A 20,408-nucleotide genomic window follows, 5' to 3' on the forward strand; every position below is an offset into this window, starting at 1 on the left:
TGAATTCCCTTATCAAGAGCTGAGGCACTTTACCAAAATGATCAAATATCTTTTCTTTTGAAAGAAAATCATCATATTCCCTTTCTTATTGAAGTGTTTTTTTTCTTTTCTTTCTGTTGTTGTTATTGTTGGCTTTTTTGATACAGGATTCTCATATTTTATTTAAATAAAGTTATTTAATTTCCTAGTGTTAAGAGTACCCCTTTAAAGGGAGACTTGTGAGGTATTTATTAATATTAATATTGAGTGCCTGTGATGTCCCGTGCTGAGTCTATGTCATTTTATTCAATTTTCACCATTCCTGTTCGCCAAATGATGAAAAGTATCTCCAAGTGGTTGAAGAAATTATACAGCGCTGTGTGGCTGGTAAGCAGTAGTGGTCTGTGAAATGGGTCTGACTCCGGGGTAATGAATTATAAAGACAGCTGGATTCTCTGCACCATCTCTGGCTTCCACATCCCCACCTCCCACTAAAGATGGTGCCTATTTCCACAACCCTTACATAGTGACTAACATTGTGATTGTTTTATCAAATAAGGAAGGGAAATGACCGTGGGGGCTGGCCTACTGGACTATTAGTGTTCACATGGTGCCAGCCTTGAGTGGGCTCAATTGTTCATTCCACAGCCCAGACACTGAGTGAGCTCAGCCAAGAACAGTGTAGCTGTTCTGTAGCAGACAGCAGGTACATGAGTGAGCATACCAAGACCAAATCAGATCAATAGATTTGCCAAGCCAACTACCTATCATGTACAAAATAAGTAACCACTGAGATACTTGTCGCACAACTCATTCTGTAGTGATTAATTAAATTCATACTCTGTGACTCACAGCCAAGTACTAGGTGGAGAGACTACCCAATTTACAGATCTCCATTAGGTCCTTGTAGCTCAGTGGCAGGGATGGGAGCCACAGGGGTAGATGACATGGAAATCACGGTCCGTGGAATCAATGAAATAGGATTCCCAGGGCTCCCAGGACTCCCAGACATCGAAGCTACAACCATAGAGCCGGCATGGACGGGTCTGTACTAGGTCCTCTCAGATATGTTACGATCATTAGCTTGCATTTTTGTGAGACTCCTAACACTGGGAGGGGGGTATCTCTGACTCTTTTGCCTGCTCTTGGGACTGTTTTCTCCTACTGGGTTGCCTCACCCAGCCCTGATATTGTAACTTACTCAGCCATGTTTGGTTGATGTCCCTAGGAGGCCTGATCTTTTCTGAGGGGGAAACTGAGGAGAAGTGGATCTGGGTGGTGTGTGTGTGTGTGTGTGTGTGTGTGTGTGTGTGTGTGTGTGTGTGTGTCTGTCTGTCTGTCTGTCTGTCTGTTTGTCTGTCAGGAGTGGAAGGTGAGGAGACTGCAGTTGGAATACATTGTAGGAGAGAAGAATGAAAAGAAATTATACTCCGTAGGCATCTGAGGAAAGGTAAATAGGACAGAGAAACTGTTTCCCATCAAGTATTGTATGCTGTAGGTGTTCAAAGGAGGAATGGGAGTGTTTAGTTTTAGCTAAGGTGTATTTAGTACTAGCTTTAGTTATTGTACCAAGTACTTCACAGTTATATTTGCTATTTAATCTCCACAATAGTCTTCTGGGAAAGATAAAATAATGAAGAAACTTAAGTTCAAAGTTGACATGTAACTTGCCCAAAGTCACCTAGCAACAGTGGGCCTTGACCTCAGATCTGTCTGATATCTATACTTCCTTTCTTAATGACTATGCTAAGTTTAAGATAGTGGAGGCTTTCTGGAAAAATTAGGATGGTTATTTTAATTTTCAGATTATTCTTATATTTATTTATTATTTTGCTCTTTATTTTGAAATTTTGAAACAAAAGTTGAAAGTATTACATTGTGAGTGTCTATAGGTTGGTTATATAGATTCTAAATTGCTATCTTACTCAATGTGATTTATTTTATAACTGTCTATCCATTCCCCTCTGTAACAATTAACCATCCCTTTTCCCCTTTTGATGGCTTTCAAAGGAAGGAAATGTACTGTGAAGAATGCTGTCAGATCTCTACGAGCAAAAGGGGCTGGGAGGAAGGGCTAGCCCCTAGACATGCGCAGGAATGTGGGAGAGAGATAGTGCGTGATGATCTCACAGGACAAGAAGGTTACGACTGAGGATGAGGCTCAGAGAGAGAGAGAGAGAGAGAGAGAGAGAGAGAGAGGGAGAGAGGGAGAGAGAGAGAGGGGACACGCTTTGACAAATGGTGACATCAGGAGCAGGGTCTTGAAGAGTGAGTGGAATGTACTTTGCTAACTGGCAAATGAGGGTCATCTGGATAGAGAAAATAAGGTCAGTGAGACAGTGCATGCCTGCAATCCTGGCTCTCAGGAGGCTGGGGCAGAAGGATTGTGAGTGCAAAGCTAGCTATATCATAAGATCCTGTCTCGAAGGCAAAAATAAGTGGGACGTGGTGGCCCATGCCTATAATCCCAACACTCAGGAAGGCAGAGGCAGGTGGATCTCTGTGCATTCCAGCACAGCCTGGTCTACAAAGCAAGTCCAAGATAGCCAAGGTTATATAGGAAAGCCCTGTCTTTAAAAAAAAAAAAAAGACAAAAACATGAGTGAGGGAGACAGAGACAGAGATGGGGGTGGAGAGAGAGATAGAGGTGGAGGAAGGGAATAAGAGGGGTAGGAGAAACAGTTTCATGTAGAAACCATGCTGAGCACAGCAGTGTTAAAAGGTTGGTTGTACAAGATGGACAGCGAGAGAAGAAAGGCTGAAGTAAAGGAATGAAAATAGTTCTAGTGACCCCTGAGGACAAGTGACAGCAGACAGGGAAATAAAACCCCTCTGAGAGGTCGGTCCTCATTTCTCTTCATGTTGCAGTGAGAAAATGCCCTGCCAAAAGTATGGTTTAGCCAGCGTAGTGGTGATGTCCTTAGTCCCAGCACTCAGAGGCAGAGGCAGGTGGATCTTTGTGAGCTCAAGACCAGGCTGGTCTACAAAGCATGGCCAGGACAGCTAAGGTTACACAGAGAAACCCTGTCTTGAAAAAAAAAAAAGAAAAGAAAAAGGAAGGAAGGAAGGAAGGAAGGAGGGAGGGAAGGAAGGAAGAGACATGGCTTATTTTAGATCACAGTTCCTGGCTGGGGGGCACAGTCCACCATGCCTGGGAAAACATGGCAGCAGGCAGTTAAGGGACAGAGAAGGGAGCAGGAGCTAGTGGTAGTGTTGTGTCAACACTCTGGCAGCTGAGGGTGAACAGGAAACAGGGCTGGCACATAAAACCTGAGGCCCATCCCCAATGATCCATTTCTTCCAGCAAAACTATTCCAGAACTTTCTCAAACAGCACCACCAGCAGGGACCAAGTGTCCCAGTGTGCCTTGCTGAGGGACATTTCACATTTAAAGCACAGCAAGAAAATACAAGACATTTCTTTAGTGTTGTTTTTATTCCAACGAACTATTTGGTAATGTCAAAGTCAGGACAACACGATTTAAAATTTTCCCCTTAGAGATGCCCATGAGATAGATACTCAGCTATAACTTTTAGAGGACACCTTGCCTTGATGGACCTTCCTAGATGAGCAGACAGCTATTTTTTTTTTTGCAAATGATGACCTTGGTCAAGAATTGTACCAGACACTATTCGTCACCTCAAGCAATGTGTGAAGCATCCGGACAGTAAGATAATGTGGCTCCTCTCAGCCTTCCTCTGACCTCATGTCTGGAAGTCCTGAGGACAGTTATGGTCATTGTGAATAGGAGGATTTCTATTGACCCCTAACAGCCAAAGACCAGTGATGCTGTTGAACATTTTCTAAGGCACAGGGCATTGTGATCACAAAGATTATTATGCCCAACATCCACAGTGTCGACAGAGTCTTTCACTTGGTTAATACAGAGGGGGAAGGTGTTTTCTTTCTTTCTTTTTTTTTTTTTTTTTTTTTTGTGGTACCGATGATCTCGTTTCATAGATGAGAAATCTGAAGGACGTGGGATAAGATGTTTCCTGTTTGTACTGCTAAACTGTGGCAGAAACAGATTTATTCCAGAGTTCACATTTTTCCGTTATACCCTGACTCCAGGAAGACAGTACACGGACTGAAGTGGTTCTGTAACTTCTAGCCCCGGTAAAGAGTTTCAGTGTCAGAGACCAGGACAGAAGTGACGGAAAGGGAAAGCCTAAGAGCTGTTGGGAAGCTAAGAAGAAAGCTTCAGCGATAAGTATTTTAACACTTGACGTGATGGAGTGGGGAGACTGTAAGTGTAGCTATCTAGGCTGGGTGTCAGGCGACAAGAACTGGAATTCAGAGGGAGGTCAGGCCTGGAAATGCCAGGCTGCTGACAGCAGATGTTAGCCACAGCCAGGAGAAGGGCATGGGGTGTGGGCAGAAACGAGCTCAGGGAAGCGGGAACTGAGTTCTAGGAAGATGCTCATAAGAATAGAAGTGAAGGGGAAAAAAGGAACTAAGGAATACAATAAAGAAAATGGGATCTGGAAAATGTCCGAGGGCCATGATGTTATTTTAAAAGCCAGATGAATAGGAGTTTGACAAGATAATATCCAAAAATGTCTTCCCAAGAGTCCAACTTCAGGTCCATGTAATTGACGGCATTTGTTTTTTCATTGTATGTATGCTGTTTATAAGGAATCCTTAACATGTTTATTAGCCTTGAAAATAACATTTCAAATTCTGTTGAGGCAAAAGCCTCAATGTCATATGCCCATGTCCAGCCGTCTGGTAGCTTTCATTCTGATGTGGACGCTGTACCTGCTCCCTGTCCGGGGCCCGTGTTCTCAGTTGACTCTGCTGAATCCACACAGCTTGTTTGACTAAGGCACAGGAACAAACACTCTTTCTGTAATGGATGTTCCGTAGGTGTCATGTTTCTCAGAGTCTCCTCTGGAGATTAAGTCCGCCCAGCCAGGGATTCTCAACCTTCGTAATGTTGCTGCCTTCATGATGTGGTGACCCCCTCCCCCAACCATAAAATTATTTCTGTTGCTACTTCATAACTGTAATTTTGCTACTGTTATGAATCCTTATGTAAGCCTTTTCCCGTGGTCTCAGGCAGCTCCCGCGAAAGGGTTGGTCATGACCCACAGGTTGAGAATCGCTGCACTGAGCTACGTGCAGTTTCATTTTAGTTAGTAAACACACTTGTTGCTCATTGGCTATCAAGGGTAGCCAGTATCAACTGGTTCTTAGCAAATATTCTGTGGCTTCAGGCTGGAAGGCGCTGGCAGTGCTTAGTGCTAGAGAGGTCAGCTGATCATATCAGCCGGAGATTGCTGAATCAATACTGAGGGGACTCTACCACACTAGTGCCATGCCACGTGTTGATGGAAAGCATTATTCAGTGATACCATCATCAAGAAGACTTTCCCCGGGAACACTGACAGGTTGAGGGACCACTGTGTCAGGGCATCGCAAGGGGGAGAAACAGATAGAGTGTGCATCTCAATACACTATGGGCAAGTCAGATTTTATAGGCAAGGGTATAGGGTGGAGGTCAGATAATTGAAAACATCAGGGATAAAGAAGATTATAGATAAATTAGCCTATCACATTCCCACTGAAGAGCAGCCATAGTGACCAGATATCACCTAGAGTCGGGGTCGGGGATGAGAGAGACTGGTTCAGATTTGGAGGGCGATCTGATGTGAGGGATCAGAGATTCTTGCCATACTGATGTAAAGGTTCAGAAAGCAGCACAGCAAAGAATCTTTGTCAATCACAGGTGCACCATGGGTAAAGAATTTTTACATGCGTACTGTGGCAAGGACATTGCAATAAGTGTGCTGAATGTATGAAAATACATCCATTTTAACTCTCCTTTAACCTCTCACAAGGACTGTTATCACTCCGCACTGCCTTTGAACAGGGGACTGTCTCAGAAAAATCTATATCTGGTTTAACCTTCTCACCCAAACCATAGCCAGTAAGCATTCCTGACTAAGGAGCCTGATGAGGGATGTGTTTCGTTGCTGACGGTCATGGGAAGCAGTAGCCACAGGTTGTTTTGGAGCCTTTGAAATGTGGCATGCGAAACAGGCTAGCACTGAAAAACAAATAGCATGTACAAACCCAAATCCAATTAGCTCCTTGTTTCAAGGGTAAGTGTAAACAGATTACAGTTCAGAGTGTGGGTGTAGAACATTTTGACTACAGCGGAAATCTCTGCCCCACAGTACCGCTTAGAAGAGAAGCAATGCCTTACCTTCCTTTCCTGCTTGGATTCTGGGCTCTCCTCTTTGCTTTAACTCCAAGGAGCATGAGAAGCTGGGTATTTGGCTTCCCTTCCAGCAGCTCCGACTCTTCAACTTAAGAAGAAAGAGATTTCTTTCCTCTGTCCACCTTCCTTTCCATGTGGCCCACACCTGTAGCAACAGCAGCAGCCTCAAAAGTCTGCCAGGAGACCCTTTTAGGGAGAGGTTTTCTATATGGGCTCTGCCTATTCCTGTTACACTTAGGAGCAATCCAGAATTGCTGAAATACTTTTTGACTTTATTTTACCGTCATGGAGCATTGAGCTGTCATAATGGAACACTGTGATGTCACATGCAACATTGTGATAGTTCAAGATAGCCCTGAGCAGAGCACCATAATGTCACAGGGAAACACTGTGATGTTACAAGATAGCATTGTGTTAGCTCAATGGAGAATTGTCACGTGCCTTTGAAACTTCGTGATTGCATAACAGAGTACTATAATGTCACAGCAGAGCACTGTTATGTTACAGTGGACATTATCGTATCTCACTGTATGACATGACAGTTACTGTGATATTATAATAAAGCACCGATCTCTAATAGTGCACTGTGATATTATAATGGAACTTTGTTCTGCCACAGTGGAGCATTGTGGTCTCATAATGAAGTACTGTAACGGCAGAAGGGTGCACTGTCTTGTCACAGTGGACACTACCATGTGTCACACTGTGACACGACGGTCACTGTAATTTCGTAATAGAACATTGTGGTGTCACAGTTGGGCATTGTGATGTCCATGATGTAACATTGTTCTGCCACAGTGGAGCTCTGTGATCTCATAATAAAGTGCTATGGTGCCACAAGGAAGCACTGTGATGGTACGCACCTCACTGTGACATCATAATAGAGCATGGTCATGTTAGAGCAGATGATTGTGATTTCACAGTGCAGTGCTGTGGAGTCACAGTGGAGAACCCTGATGGCTAAATGTGGCATCATGGATAGCAAAGTGCCACACAGTGATGTCACAATACAACACACTGTTATGTGAAAATGAAGCATTGTGATGGCACAATGGAGCGCTGGGATGCCAAAGACAGCATGACGATGACAGAGTCTTTGCACTGCTTTCTTCTGCCAGCATCGTCACTTGAGATATCCGCGATTCACTGACTAAATTGTTCAAGTTCAGGGTCCAATGTCGTCTCGCAAGACAGACCTCCCTTGTGCTCACCATCTAGGGGCTCACCATGTCAGTCCTCCACCCTCACAGCCTGCTTTATTTCTCCCAGAGGGCTTACCACTTTCTAGATGATGTTATGGATTTCTTCATCAGCCCTTGCCTTCTGAACTAGAAAAAGCATAGTTAGGGCAAGGGCATTATCCTTTCATCCATGCATTACTCTACATGCCTAGGACAAGGCTTGCTTCTTAGTAGGGATGCTATTGATTTTTTTCTGCTAAATGACTTCATGTAAGAACAGGCTATTAAATGGATTTCATTCACTAAGGCTCTGCTCTGTTGACTTATTGAAATGCATGTATGTATGTATGTATGTATGTATTTGAGCTAGCCCAGGCTAGCATCTACCAGTAGGCCGAAGATGACCTTTAACTTCTGACCCTCCTGTTTCTGTCTCACACATGCGAGGAGTTTGAGCATGTGCCACCATCACATCTGACTAATTTGGTGCTCGGACTGAGCCCAGGGCTTTGTGTGTAGTAGGTAGCACTCAATTGATCGAGTGACATCACAACCTTGCTTTAAGAATGGTGGCGCATGCCTTTAATCCCAGCACTCAGGAGGCAGAGGCAGATGGATCTCTGTGAGTTCGAGGCCAGCCTGGTCTACAAAGGGAGTCCAAGACAGCCAAGGCTACACAGAGAAACCCTGTCTCGAAAAAACAAAGAAAGAAAATTATATTTATTTTCATGTACGTATTTATTTCATGTGTATTTATTTTGTGGAGGTCAGAGAACAACTCGGGGCACTCAATCTTTCTCTCTGTTCATCATGCATATCCCGGGAATCAGTTCTGCTTCACTGCTGCTGTCTTGTTGGCTCTTGTTTTTTGTCTTCTTAAAGACAGAGGTCTTGTTATGTAGCCCAGGCCTGACTCAAATTCTCCATTCCCAGGCTCTAGCCTCCAGAATGTGGGAACTGTTGGCAAGTATACACCAGCAGTTACTAAACTCCCAAAGGCTAAAACTCCTTCTGCTAGGGAGCAGTCAGAGAGGAAAACAAAATCTGAATACCATCAAGGATAAAACAGCAGAGATATAGCTCTTAAACCAATAAATAAAATAACCCTGGGCTTTGGCAGAGGCCCTTTGAATGGTGACTTAGAAAGAAGTCTGAAGATTCATTTTATTCTCCAAAACTTCTAAAAAGATCTGGTTGTCCTGTCTTATTTAAATGGCAAGGCTGATTTGGCCCTGAAAACAGTGTTTAACTGAAAGAATTATTTTTCTCAAAGATAGGGTTCCCAAGCCTTTGACCCAAAGACCTTCATAGCTTATGGTTCAGGGCTCATTGCTGCCCGTGCATTTATGAGCTCATTTTCAATGCTAATGAATTCTCCTTCTTGTTTTTGTTTTAAACACACATTTACGAATCCTTTAGATCTAAACTAGAGTTTCATGCAAGTGAAATGAGTCCTTAAATTCAGATTTATAGTTAATGTGTAGAAAGGTCAACAGAAAGGGAAACAGACACAGGGCGACAAGGGCAAGATGAGAAGGGCAGGTACTCGCCTGGGTTTTGCTGCGCAGTGCGCTAGGGATGGAGCTTGGAGATTCAGAAGCATCAAACACTCCAGGATGGAGCCACACCCTCACCTTACTCACTTGTTTTTAACATGCCAGAGCACCTCCCAGCATCAGAGCACGGAAGGTGGGAGGGTTGAAAACTGGAGGCTAGCCCTGACCACAGGGAACCACCTGTTCTTTAAGAAAACGGAACCTTGCCCGGCATGGTGGTACACGCCTTGGAAGGCGGATCGCTGTGAGTTCGAGGCCAGCCTGGTCTACAAAGCAAGTCCAGGACAGCCAAGGCTACACTGAGAGACCCTGTCTCGAAAAACCAAAAAAACAAAAAAACAAAAAAAGCAAGCAAGCCACAACAACAACAACAACAACAACAACAACAACAACAACAAAAACCAAAAAACCGGAATCTTTGTGGCCAACAACAACAATCCCGAAGTAGAAAATTGCCCACTAATGTCCACTTACCCCTCAAATATTCTGGAAAATTTCTTTTCAAACTTGGACCTTCATTAGAGCCACTAGGGATTTCTGTTGAAAAGAAGACAGAGGTTTGCATTTCTAACCAGTTCCCAGCTTGTGTCAGTCCAAGGGCCCCTCTGAATAGCAGGAGTATAGGTATTGCCTTGTCAGTTCAGAGGCCTTGCTTTGGCCTCAGAATGCCTAACCTGATGGCTACTCCCCCCCTCCCCTAACCACCCCCCCCCCCCCCCCCGTGCACACTGCCTCCCGGAGGGCGGGGGGGGGGGGCGGGGGAGGGAAGGGGGGGACGCCCGTTTATCCCCAATTGTTATGCATGCACCTGGTGTCTACACCTCATCTCTTCCCCTTCGCAAGAGAGTCAAGCAAACGCTTTTTATTTTTACAGATGAAACAGAGACAGTGTTAAGTTCATGGCCCAAACTTATGGGCTTCGGGGGAGAGTTGAACTTAATTAAGCCCTTAGGTGTAACTAATCAGTCTGACTGCCTGGCTGTGTCCTGGTCCCTGCCAGATGAACATGCAGGAGATTTTGTATGCCTTTTGCCTTTTGACCATGCAGGGAACTGTTCTTTTTGAGAACACCCTCTATTAGTATAGGTCCCAGGGCACACTAGGCTGTTCCAGGGAGAGCCCTGCAGTCCTTAGCGAGCAGGCTCTCCACTGGGCCTGACCATTACATAACCTGGAGGCGCCCCTCCTCCTCGCGCCCCTCACCAGTGGCCGAGCCCCTAGCGTAGAGTGGATCCCAGGACAAGGCCCTTTAGCCCGCATGGCTAGTCACCCTCGGGGCCGGCTTAGTTGAGAGCCTTTCTTCTCGAGGGCGGGGCGGTGGGATCTCCCCAGCGTCACCGTCTGGCCAGTGCTGCCTGAGGCCCCGGCCCCTGAGGCGCCTCCGCCCAGTGCGCTCCCCGCCCTTCGGCCAGGATCAGACTCCGGTGGTGGCCGGGGAAGGGGCCGCCAGGCAGGGAGCATGTGGGCTAGCCGTCGCCAGCGCTGCAGCTGTCCACGCGAGGTGAGGACTCGCGGGCTCCGGCATGCGGGCGGGCGGGGACCGGGCAGAGAGTTGTGGAGCGAGCGCCTAGTCCCGGAGTTGTCCCGGTGAGGAAAGCTTTGCTCCTGCTCTTGCGGTTTTCCGACTCCGTAGTACAGGTGGCACGGGCATCCAGGTAGGACACCAGGGCTGGACCTAGGGCTCCGGAAGGTCTCAGGAGGTCCGTTCTACATCTGTCCCAGCGCTCAGCTCTGTCTAGACCCTCAGTCTGGCCACCTGTTGGGTTTAGAAAGGAAGCAGGTGCCCACTGGTCTGTATACCGAAGTGTCTGGCTGAGTTTCTGGGCAGGTGGCTGGATAGAGTGGCTTTGATCTGTGTCCTGCGGTTTCCAGATGCACTTTTCCCATGCGAGACAGACCAGCTTTCCCCTGGATTGTCGATGTTCTTGCTTTTAAACCCTCTCGTACTCTCCAAATGTTTATTGCCCCCAATGTAGTCTATTAGAACTCAACAACAGCCTTCCACCTTTGAAATGAATTAAACTTGATTTCTGTAGTCGCTCCTAACCCCAAAGCAGCCCTGTGTATCTAGTGTGAACTGGTGATTCAGCATTCTGAACGACTCGCTCGCATTTTGTCTGGCTTCTGGTTAGTTCTTGCCAGCTTTGCTGAGAGCTACGTGGGTATTCGGATGGCTCCATTGATGCAGCGCAGAAGGAAAAACTCTTCAGGCTTGCCAAGTTTAGGAAGACCTCGTGGCTACAGGTACCTGCGTTCACTAGCTCTTGAAGTCTGCAGCTGCTGGCTGTTTAGTTTGTCCTGCCGCCAAAGTCACACAAAAGGAGTGCTGCCCAGGGTCCTAGCCTCCCAGGATGCCTGACCTGTGACTGTGGACCGCATGAGCGCTGCTGGATCAGTCAGTGAGCGACTGGACTCAGTCACTTATTGCTTACAGGACCTTAGAATTGAAAGGAGTGTTAGCGAATCTGCTCGATTCAAACCCTTATGTTCAACAGTTGGGAAGCTCAGATCCAGCTCTGCAAGGATTGGCAACCAACTAGCATACCTTTAAGTGTAGATGGGACCTGAATACTGAAATTCAGGTTTCCGCACTGTCCTTCAGGTCTGCTTTCAGGGCGTTCTGCCTCTAGGCACTTTAACAACAACCCCTGCCCCTTATGCCTAGAATGGCCCAAGCAGATAATTTTTTCCACCCTTGCTTTTTACCCGTCTATTTTTTTTAACCTGGAAGGGTTCTGAAGTAGATGAGAGGTTAATTTTTTGTCAAACTGCCTTTGTTGCCTAATTGTTAAAAGTGGAACCCTTAAGGCTATTGTGATGGTGCACAGATGTAATGGCTGTAACTCCAGCACACCAGACATGGAGGCAGAGGAGTGTTGGGAGTGCAAGGTCAGCCTTGCACTATCAGTAACTATCAGGCTAGCGAAGACTGCATAGGAAGACCTTATCTCAAAAAATAAAATAAATAAAATAAATAAAATAAAATAAAAAGAAAAAGGAAGGGAAGGAAACATGATAGGAAGGAAAAAAGGAAGGAAAAAGGCATAGAAAGCAGGAAGGAAAGATCCTTAATTTTAAGTAACACCTAAAATTCTTTCCGTATCAAGATGAATATAGTGATATTTCCCAGTGAATTCCCAGAAGGAAAGAACCAAGATAGGTAGGAACAAGCTTCCTACACTGGCTCTTGGAGTCCTTCTGACTTGGTGCTCCCCTTCAAGCTCCCTTTGGTGCTCCCTCTGGTGATATGTGGCTAGCAATGATAAAGACATGATTTGAGTGACTTGTAATGCTGCTGAGCTGTTGCAAGAAACATGGAGGTTTGTCACGAGTAAACCAATGATCTGGAATGGAAGTCCCGGCTGAAATTTTATAATCGAGGATTGACTTAGCTAATACTGCTGCAGAGTATTGCATTTTTTTTTCCATGTGTTTCAATTTAGCTCAATATAAGAGTTCTTTCTTGGGCACCAACTGTATGTTTTGTGCTGTTCTGAGCATTTGGTGGGGTCAGTGAACAAAACAAAGGACTTTGGCTCTGAAGAGCTCAACTTGAAATTCGTTGATCAGAATTGTCCCTGGGATTTTGTTAGCCAGGCAGAAGAGACATTGAGGGTTAGGCTCAGAAGGGAAACGAATGCAAATGTTCTGTCTTCAGATCCAATCATCTTGTTGATCTTACAATGGTGGCAAACAAACAACTGTCAAAGTTGCTTTAGTGTTTAGGAACTGACTTGGGCTGTACAGTCATGTGACTTATCGGTAATCTGTCACCATGGCAGTTTTCCTCTTTGGATTGCACACATTCCAGCTTTTAAGCCTTCTGTAATTCTCTCAGCTGCACTTTCTTCAGACGCCACAGTTTGCAAGCTCAGGCATGTTTGTTGTTTTTATTAGTGGTTTATCTAAATGATCTAAATGAACTTGGCAGTTTTGGCGTCATATAAAGCAGCCCCCCCAGCACCCCCAAAAAAGTGTCCACTGAAGTGTTTGGGTTGTTTTTGCATTCTTCACTTAATCTTTTGATTAAAAAGAAAGGTGTCAAACTGGAAGCTACTTCCTTGTGAATGAGTACCTTTCGTGCCTATCTGAAGACCCACCCATTGCTGTGGTAAAATTTAAGTGAGAAAAATTGGATCACAGTTGAAGATGTTGTTGGAGGATTTGAGGACAACAGAGATTTGCTGTTCTCCCTCCCTCCCTCCCTCCCTCCCTCCCTCCCTCCCTCCCTCCCTCCCTCTCTCTCTCTCTCTCTCCCCCCCCCCCTTCTCTGTATGTGTGTGTGTGTTTGGAGCTTGTCCGTGCAGCTGTGAATGGAGACCAGAGGCTGATATTGGAATGTCTTTTTCACTCTCTTCTTTACCAGACTGATTGATTGATTGATTCATTCATTCATTTACTTGAAGCAAGATTTCTCAAATGACTTGAGCTTGCCTTTTGGGCTAGACTGGCTGGCCAGCAAACCCTGGCATCTGCCTGTCTCCACTGCCCACCACTGGGGTTACAGACAAAGTCCTACCACATCCTGTTCTTACCTGGTGTTGGGTATCCCAACTCAAGAGTCTCATGTTTTAGTGGTAAGAAGTTTATGCATGGAGTCCTCTCCGCAGCCCCCTTGTTTCTATTTTTAATTTTCCCTACATCAAAGGATATCAGGAAATCTCTTTATCTAATGGCATCCTATTTGAAAGTGGTCTTTAAGAAATACTTAGGTAAGGTCACAATTTTTGGTGTTTTCTAGATTGTTTCTATTTTTATATTTTAGACAGGATCTCACTATGTAGCCCTGGCTAGTCTGGAGCTTACTATACAGACCAGGATGTCCTCAGACTAATAGAGATCTGTCTATTGCCTCTTGGATGCAGGGACTAAAGATGGGCTCCACTGTACCTACCTATTTTCCATGTTCATTTACATTTGCTCCATCATAGATGGTCCAGGGAGTGAGGTGTTATAGTCAAATAGAATGCTGCATGTCACTAATTATTCCACAAGCACATTCACTTGTTGATTTAATAGGTGTTTACTGGACTACTTAGTAATGCTGTGTGAGAAGATTGTATTTTGTTGGTGGCAGCAGGAGTTGTAAGGACAGAATTCACAGCTGAGGGCTGAAGCAGCTTACAACCTGGCCTGGAGGAAGACAATGAAGGGCTAGCAATGCTTCCATAAGAGATAGACACCTTAGGAAGGTAAAGGGAGCAGAGCCTGTGGGTAGGCTGTGAGGAGTTAAAGACTGGGAAAGACTTTAACAGATCTGGGTGAACATATCTGGGTGGCTCCTTGAAAGATGAATAGCATGGCAAAGATTTGTTTCCTTTTTCTTTTGAAGTACTTGGGATTGAGCCCCAAGTTCTTGGATATCCAATATCAAGTGTTGCATGCTGTGCAAGCACTGTATGACTAAACTATCCCTTAGTCCTATTTGTTTCTTCTACTTAAAAAAATAAGTGAATTTGAGAATTTCAACATTATATTTTGCTTGTATTTACCCCTTTTCCCAACTTCTCCCAGATCCACCCCTCTATTCTATCCAACTTTGTGTAGACACACACACACACACACACACACACACACACACACACACACACTTAACCTATGGAGTCCAATATAAGCTGCCTATACAGTCTTACATATGCACCCATCCACTGGAGTGGTAGGTGGTAACTCACTTGGGGTCTAACCATTGAAGAAAGCCAATTCTCTTTCTCTTGACAGCTATTTATTAGCATTAGATCCCCAAGTAGAGGAGGGACTTCATGCCCACATCTCTTCTTCGTGCTGGAATTTCGTTGGTTTGATCTTGTCCATCATTCAGCCCCCAAAATGGGACACCTATACTATATCCCTTCTCCAATGGCCCGGGGATGTCTCAGAAGAGGGAAAAGCAGGAGCCAAAGGAGGTGGATGATCACGATGAATCAGTGTTTTCCCAACACAGCAAGGAGTTGTACATGTGAACTCATGGTCTTGTAACACGCGTAAGACCACTTGCTGTTTGGGTTTTTGTTCCTGAGATAAGGCCTCACTATGTAGCCTGGGCTGGCCTAAAATTTGCTATGTAGGTAAGGCTGTGGGTTGTCCTGGAACTCACAGAAATGAAACTAAAATGCTAGAATAAATGGCGTTTGTCACTGCACCTGCCCCACTTGCTTCATTTTGAAGCCAGATAAAGGTTTTCTTTATAAGACCAGTTGATGCTCTGTTGGGTTCTATAATAAACACATCACTTCTGCACCCTGCGTGTGCACCCTTCCCTGTCCCAGGTAATGGAATATTGACTAACACTAAATCAACTCATTGGGCCAGAGGTGTTCTCCTTTCCTTTGGAAATGGAGACTGATTGTTGCCGGAAGTATACAGATAACTAGATTATGATTGTTGTAAGCTGGTCTGTTATGTTCCTTCTAGCTCTGGTGCATGCTAACAGTGCCATTTGGTTTTAGTCCTGTGGATGCCAGCTTCATTTGCTACTATAAGTTTGCTATTAAATTAAAACTTTCCCAAATTAACTTAATGTCAGTGTTAAATAAAAAAACCACTACTGCCATGAAATAAGTTGTTTGCTACGTGGGCCTATGTATTACCTACCTGCACATTATTATAATGTACTACCTGAGAAAATTAACTTTTGAAGAGGAAGGTTTAGCATCTATCCTGCTGGGTGGAGTCTCTCAGAGGACGTCTATGTTGGGATAATGTACACCTATAAGTGAGTATATACCATGTGTATCCTTCTGGGTCTGGGTTACCTCACTCAGGATGATCTTTTCTAGTTTCAAGATTTCCTTGATTATGATAGCTGAGTTGTGTTCCACTGAGCAAATGTACCATAGTTTCTTCATCTGTTCTTCAGCTGAGGGACATCTAGGTTGTTTCCAGATTCTGGCTATGAACATAGTTGAGCAAATGTCCTTGTTGTATGGTGGAGCATCTTTCAGGTGTATGCTCAGGAGTGGTATAGCTCCATCTTGCGGGTAGCACTATTTCCAATTTTCTGAGAAAGCACCTGGGTGGAACGCTGAGAGTTGTATGGAAGAGTGGGGGAATAGAAGGATGCAGAGGGCTCAGGAGCCCCACGGGGAGACCATCAAGGCTGGTGGATCTGTACTCAGGGAGCCTACACAAACTGATGTACTAACCAAGGACAGTGCATGCCGAGAACCTAGACCCCCTGCTCAGACATAGCCAATGGACAGGGACTGTCTCTGACATGAACTCTGGTGCCCCCTCGATTGATTACTTCTCCTTGGCAGGGAGGCCCTGCAGGCACATGGAGGAAGGGGATGCAGGCTATCAGTATGATGAGACCTGATAGGCTGTGGTCAGAAGGTAGTGGAGGAGGGGTCCCCTGTCAGAGGTCTAGGGAAGGGGAATAGAGTGGAAGAGGAGGGAGGGAGGGAGGGTGGAAACAGGAAGATAAGAGCAAGAGGATGACAATCATGATGTAATGTAAATAAATTATAATAAATAAAAAGTTTTTTTTTAAGGAGAGAAAGGTTTGTTTTGATGACAAGTTTTGGAGATTATAGTACAAGAAGGAGCAGATCCATTGATGTGTGTCTTAGTGTGCATGGTAGTGGACTGGGAATACGTAGCAAAGAAAACAGTTCACTTTATAGAAGGAAAAATAAAGTGTGGGTAGAATTTTATAGTACTCCTTAAAGCACATCTCCAGTATCCTAAAGAGAACCTAAAAGACCCCACTTTTCAATGGTTCTAGCACCTTCCATTAGTGTTACTTTAGAGATCAGACCTTTAACTCATAGACTTTTGTTCAACAATGAGTTTTTAACAGCCCATGAAAGTCAGGCAAACTAAAAAAAAAGCATCAACGCACAATCCTGAAAACACCAGTCAAAAGAAACAAATACAATTGGCCACACAGAGTATAACTCCAGATGTTCAGAGAAACAAATTCGTGAAGAAAAAAAAAACCTGGATTAGTAGTAGCCAGGTAGTGGAGGTGGGGGAACTGGGGAGACTGGTAATAGTACAGGGTTTCTTGGGCTGAAGCCTTAGGTCGCAATTTAGATGGTGGAGCTGTTGAAGAGGCTATGATTGTACTCAAGCCAATGAACGGAACACTTTAAAATGGCTGCGTTGAAATCAGGCGTGGAGCTTAGTGTTAGAATATTTGCTTGGCGTGTCTAAGGCTCAGGGCTCAAGACTTGGTGACATAAGGAAAAAAAAAATCAAAGCTGATTAATCAAGTTGGAGTTTCTGCTATGTTGATTCTGTTCCAATTTTTAAAAGAGAAAGAACTGGGGAGATAACTTGGTTGGTAAAGTACTAGATTTGCAAACATGTGCTAAAACAGATTCCCACAAGAAATGCCAAAACTCTGTATGTGGAGGTAGACGCTATAGCCTAAGTGCTGCTGAGGTAAAACCAGTGGACCTCTGGGGCTCACTGACCAGCCAGTCTCTGTACTTGGTGAGTTCTAGACCACATAGAGACCTATCTAAAAAAATAATGTCAATATTACCTGAAAATGGCACCCTAACCTGTCTTTTGGCCTACACACACACACACACACACACACACGCACGCACACACCCACACATATATAAACACACATATAAAATAAAAGATCATGACATTAAAAAAACGTCAGCTTGAAAGACTACAACTTAGGCATAGAGTGGTCAGCTATAATATATTAGAGAAGTACAGTAAAAATATGTAGGATTTTGCACTCCACTAATTTTTAAAACAAGTTTCTTTAAGGTCCCACAGAACACCAATCACTACTCCATACACAAAGGCCGGTGAATTAATTTGCATTTACTGATATAAAAGTGGAATATGATGATGAAAATATACTGCATCAGCTTTTCTATGGAGTTTTAGTTCTGGTTGATTCAGTTGAGAGCTTCTGAACTGTCAGATTCTGAACTTTCTCTGTATATTCTGAGAACAGCTCATGTTTTGGCATCTGCATGAGCCCTTCCTGTTTATCCGCCTCTCACGGATGCGGAATTATGCACTCAAGATAATACGGGAGACCTGAACCCAGTCTGCAGACTTCTAAATCACTATGAAAGTCAGCAATGGGTTTCTGTCCAAACCCTGGGTGGTGACCCCTGATTCAAGTGTGTACACAGAGCAGCAACATAATGTGTTAACTACACCAAGCCTTAAAACTTACCACCCCAAACCTTCATACACTGTAATTCTTCAATATACTCTTGATCTCAGTTCGCGTTTCATGGCTTATCTGACATATTATAAGCCGAGAGTGCAACTGCTTATGTCGGAACAACCAGTATTGTTTTAGCGGCTCTGCTTCACTTGACGAAATACTTTCCATGGAGATGAGATCACAGTTATCTATTGAAACCAGCTGCATTTCTCAAAATAGCAGTTCCAGCTCTCTAAATCTGGAATTTCAAAGCAGGCAATATCGTGGCCCATGGAGGACCCCAGCAAGATGCACAGATTGGCTCTCACAACCGTCCAAGCTGCTTTAAGAAAGAGAACTTGAGAAAGACAACCATCAAGTCTAGTCTTCGTTGTCAATGTTCAGTTCTTACAGATGGGAGAGGCAAACTCACAGGCATTAGTAACTGGGACCACAGTGGTTTGTCCTGGCTGATTCTTGACACCTTTGTGTCTGTGTGTTGATTCAAGTCTCCGTGCCGGTGGTTCTCAGCGCTGTCTATACACTAAAATCACCAGGAAGGACAAAAATATGAATGTCCTCACCCCCAAATCTTCCATATTAAATAGGTCTAGGGTAAGGTAAGGGCAGCCTGTGTAGCCAGGGCTGAGGAGCACTGATTTTCAGGATGTGTATGTATGTGTGTGTGTGTATGTATGTATGTGTGTGTATATATATATTAATCTTATAATACTCTAAAAAGTTATTGAGGCAAATAGTTGCTATGATATTTTCAAAATATGTCTTTTTGGGGTATTTTAAAATTCCTTTTCATTATACAGTGTCTTTTCAGTATGTGGGAAGCCTCACTTAGTGGTGGGAGAGATTTTTTTTTCCTCTGTGGAATTCACTAAGCTAATTTTAATACAAGATCTGAACAGCAAATTAACTTTCCCAGTCTGCTTTTCTATTGTTAAAAAAATGACTGAAGCTGGATACTTTGTAAAGAAAAAAAAGGGTCTAGTGGGATGATAGTTTTGGAGCCCGCAAGTCCAAGTTCAGTAAACATATTTGTTCAGGCCTCTGGTAGGGTCTGCCTGGCTGTATCACATCATGGTGGATGGTTTCGTGGGGGGAGTGCATGTGAGAGAGGGAGAGGTCACATAGGGAGGCAGGCACGAAGCCAGAGAGCAATTCGGCAGAAGGCTAGACCACTCTCTCAGAAACTAACTCACTTTACAAGACCAGCAGCCACCTGGCAAGGGCCCCCAATGACCTCTCTCCCTTCCTTTAGGGCTCTCTTTTAGATTCTGCCCTCTCCTCATATAGTCATATTGAGGCCCCATAGACTTTGGTGGTGGTGGAGCAATCCTCATTCAACCATGGAACACACCAAACTGTATCATAATTTACAAACCAATTAATTGGCCAGCCTTTTAAAAAACATGGCCTTGGTCATTGTTTATCATACAGGCATAATTTTGACACTAATAATTTTACCTTTGTCTCCGTAACAATCGTTTCCTCTAAAATATCTTTATGATATTTCCTCCTCCTTCCCTCCCTTTGATTTTTTTTTTCTCTTTTACAGGGTTTTGCTATAAAACTAAGACTGGCTGAGCTAAGGCTGCCTGACAAATCACTTAGTAGCCCAGGCTAGCCTCTAACTTGTAAACTCCTGCTTCCATTTCCTTAGTGGTAGGATGACAAGCGTACGCCAGCATGCCTGCCTTTTGCTATGTGTTTCTTGGAATTGACTGAGTTGTAAACCTTACTGGTCAAACTTCTCTCTGTATGCCTTCTCTTTTATTAGGCTATATAAAATAGGTTTTCAAAATATAGGACTTTCATATAAGAGAGACGTGCCTGGATCTTATAAAAGAAAGACAGAAGTTTAGCTATTGTCTTATGTGGCTAACAAAGTTTCATTAACTTTAGGCTGTACTTGTACTTGTCCTTAGGCCTTATGTCTTTGAGAAAGTGTAGTGAGGTGATTTAACACAAAACCTGGAAAACAAACAACAAACAAAAACTTGCTTATCAAACTACTTAGAACTAACCTTGGGACTGAGGAGGATGTGGCCCAGTGACAGAGTGCTTGCACAGCATGTGTGAGTTTAATTCTCAATACCTACAAAACAAAACAAAACAAAACAAAAGAATAGAACAGAATAACCAAGAAGACCCGTTTATTTGTTTTTTAATCAAAAGGTAATGTACATCTTGGGACTGGTGAGATGAGACAGCAGGTAAAGGCACTTGCTGCCAGGCCTGATGATCTGAGTTTGATCTGGAAGCAGAGAATTGACTCCTAAAAGTTGTCCTCTGACCTCTGACCTCATGGCCACATGTACATGTGCACCATA

General features: G+C 44.2%; 1 protein-coding gene and 1 long non-coding RNA gene across 4 annotated transcripts in view; one reads left to right on the top strand and one right to left on the bottom strand.

The window, feature by feature from the left end:
• Positions 1-3,902: 3,902 nt before the first annotated feature.
• Positions 3,903-10,282, bottom strand: LOC311592723. Its single transcript, XR_014777497.1, has 4 exons — positions 10,143-10,282; positions 9,414-9,476; positions 6,188-6,347; positions 3,903-6,028 (listed from the first exon to the last, which is right to left on the bottom strand). It is a non-coding gene; the product is annotated as an uncharacterized lncRNA (long non-coding RNA).
• Positions 10,283-10,320: 38 nt separating this feature from the next.
• The window catches only part of SLC16A12 (solute carrier family 16 member 12), a 78,281-nt gene continuing 68,193 nt past the window's right edge, over positions 10,321-20,408 (top strand). Inside the window, exons 1-2 of one of the 3 annotated variants that reach the window (XM_084773452.1) lie at positions 10,321-10,440; positions 11,072-11,183. The gene's annotated coding sequence lies outside the window, so the exon portion shown is untranslated. Of the gene's footprint in view, positions 10,441-10,489; positions 10,595-11,071; positions 11,184-20,408 lie in introns of those variants that run through there. The other 2 variants (XM_084773451.1, XM_084773453.1) reach the window with 2 other exon arrangements.

Source organism: Acomys minous (genome assembly GCF_964271855.1).
Source record: "Acomys minous genome assembly, chromosome: 2".
Taxonomy (NCBI): Eukaryota; Metazoa; Chordata; class Mammalia; order Rodentia; family Muridae; genus Acomys; species Acomys minous.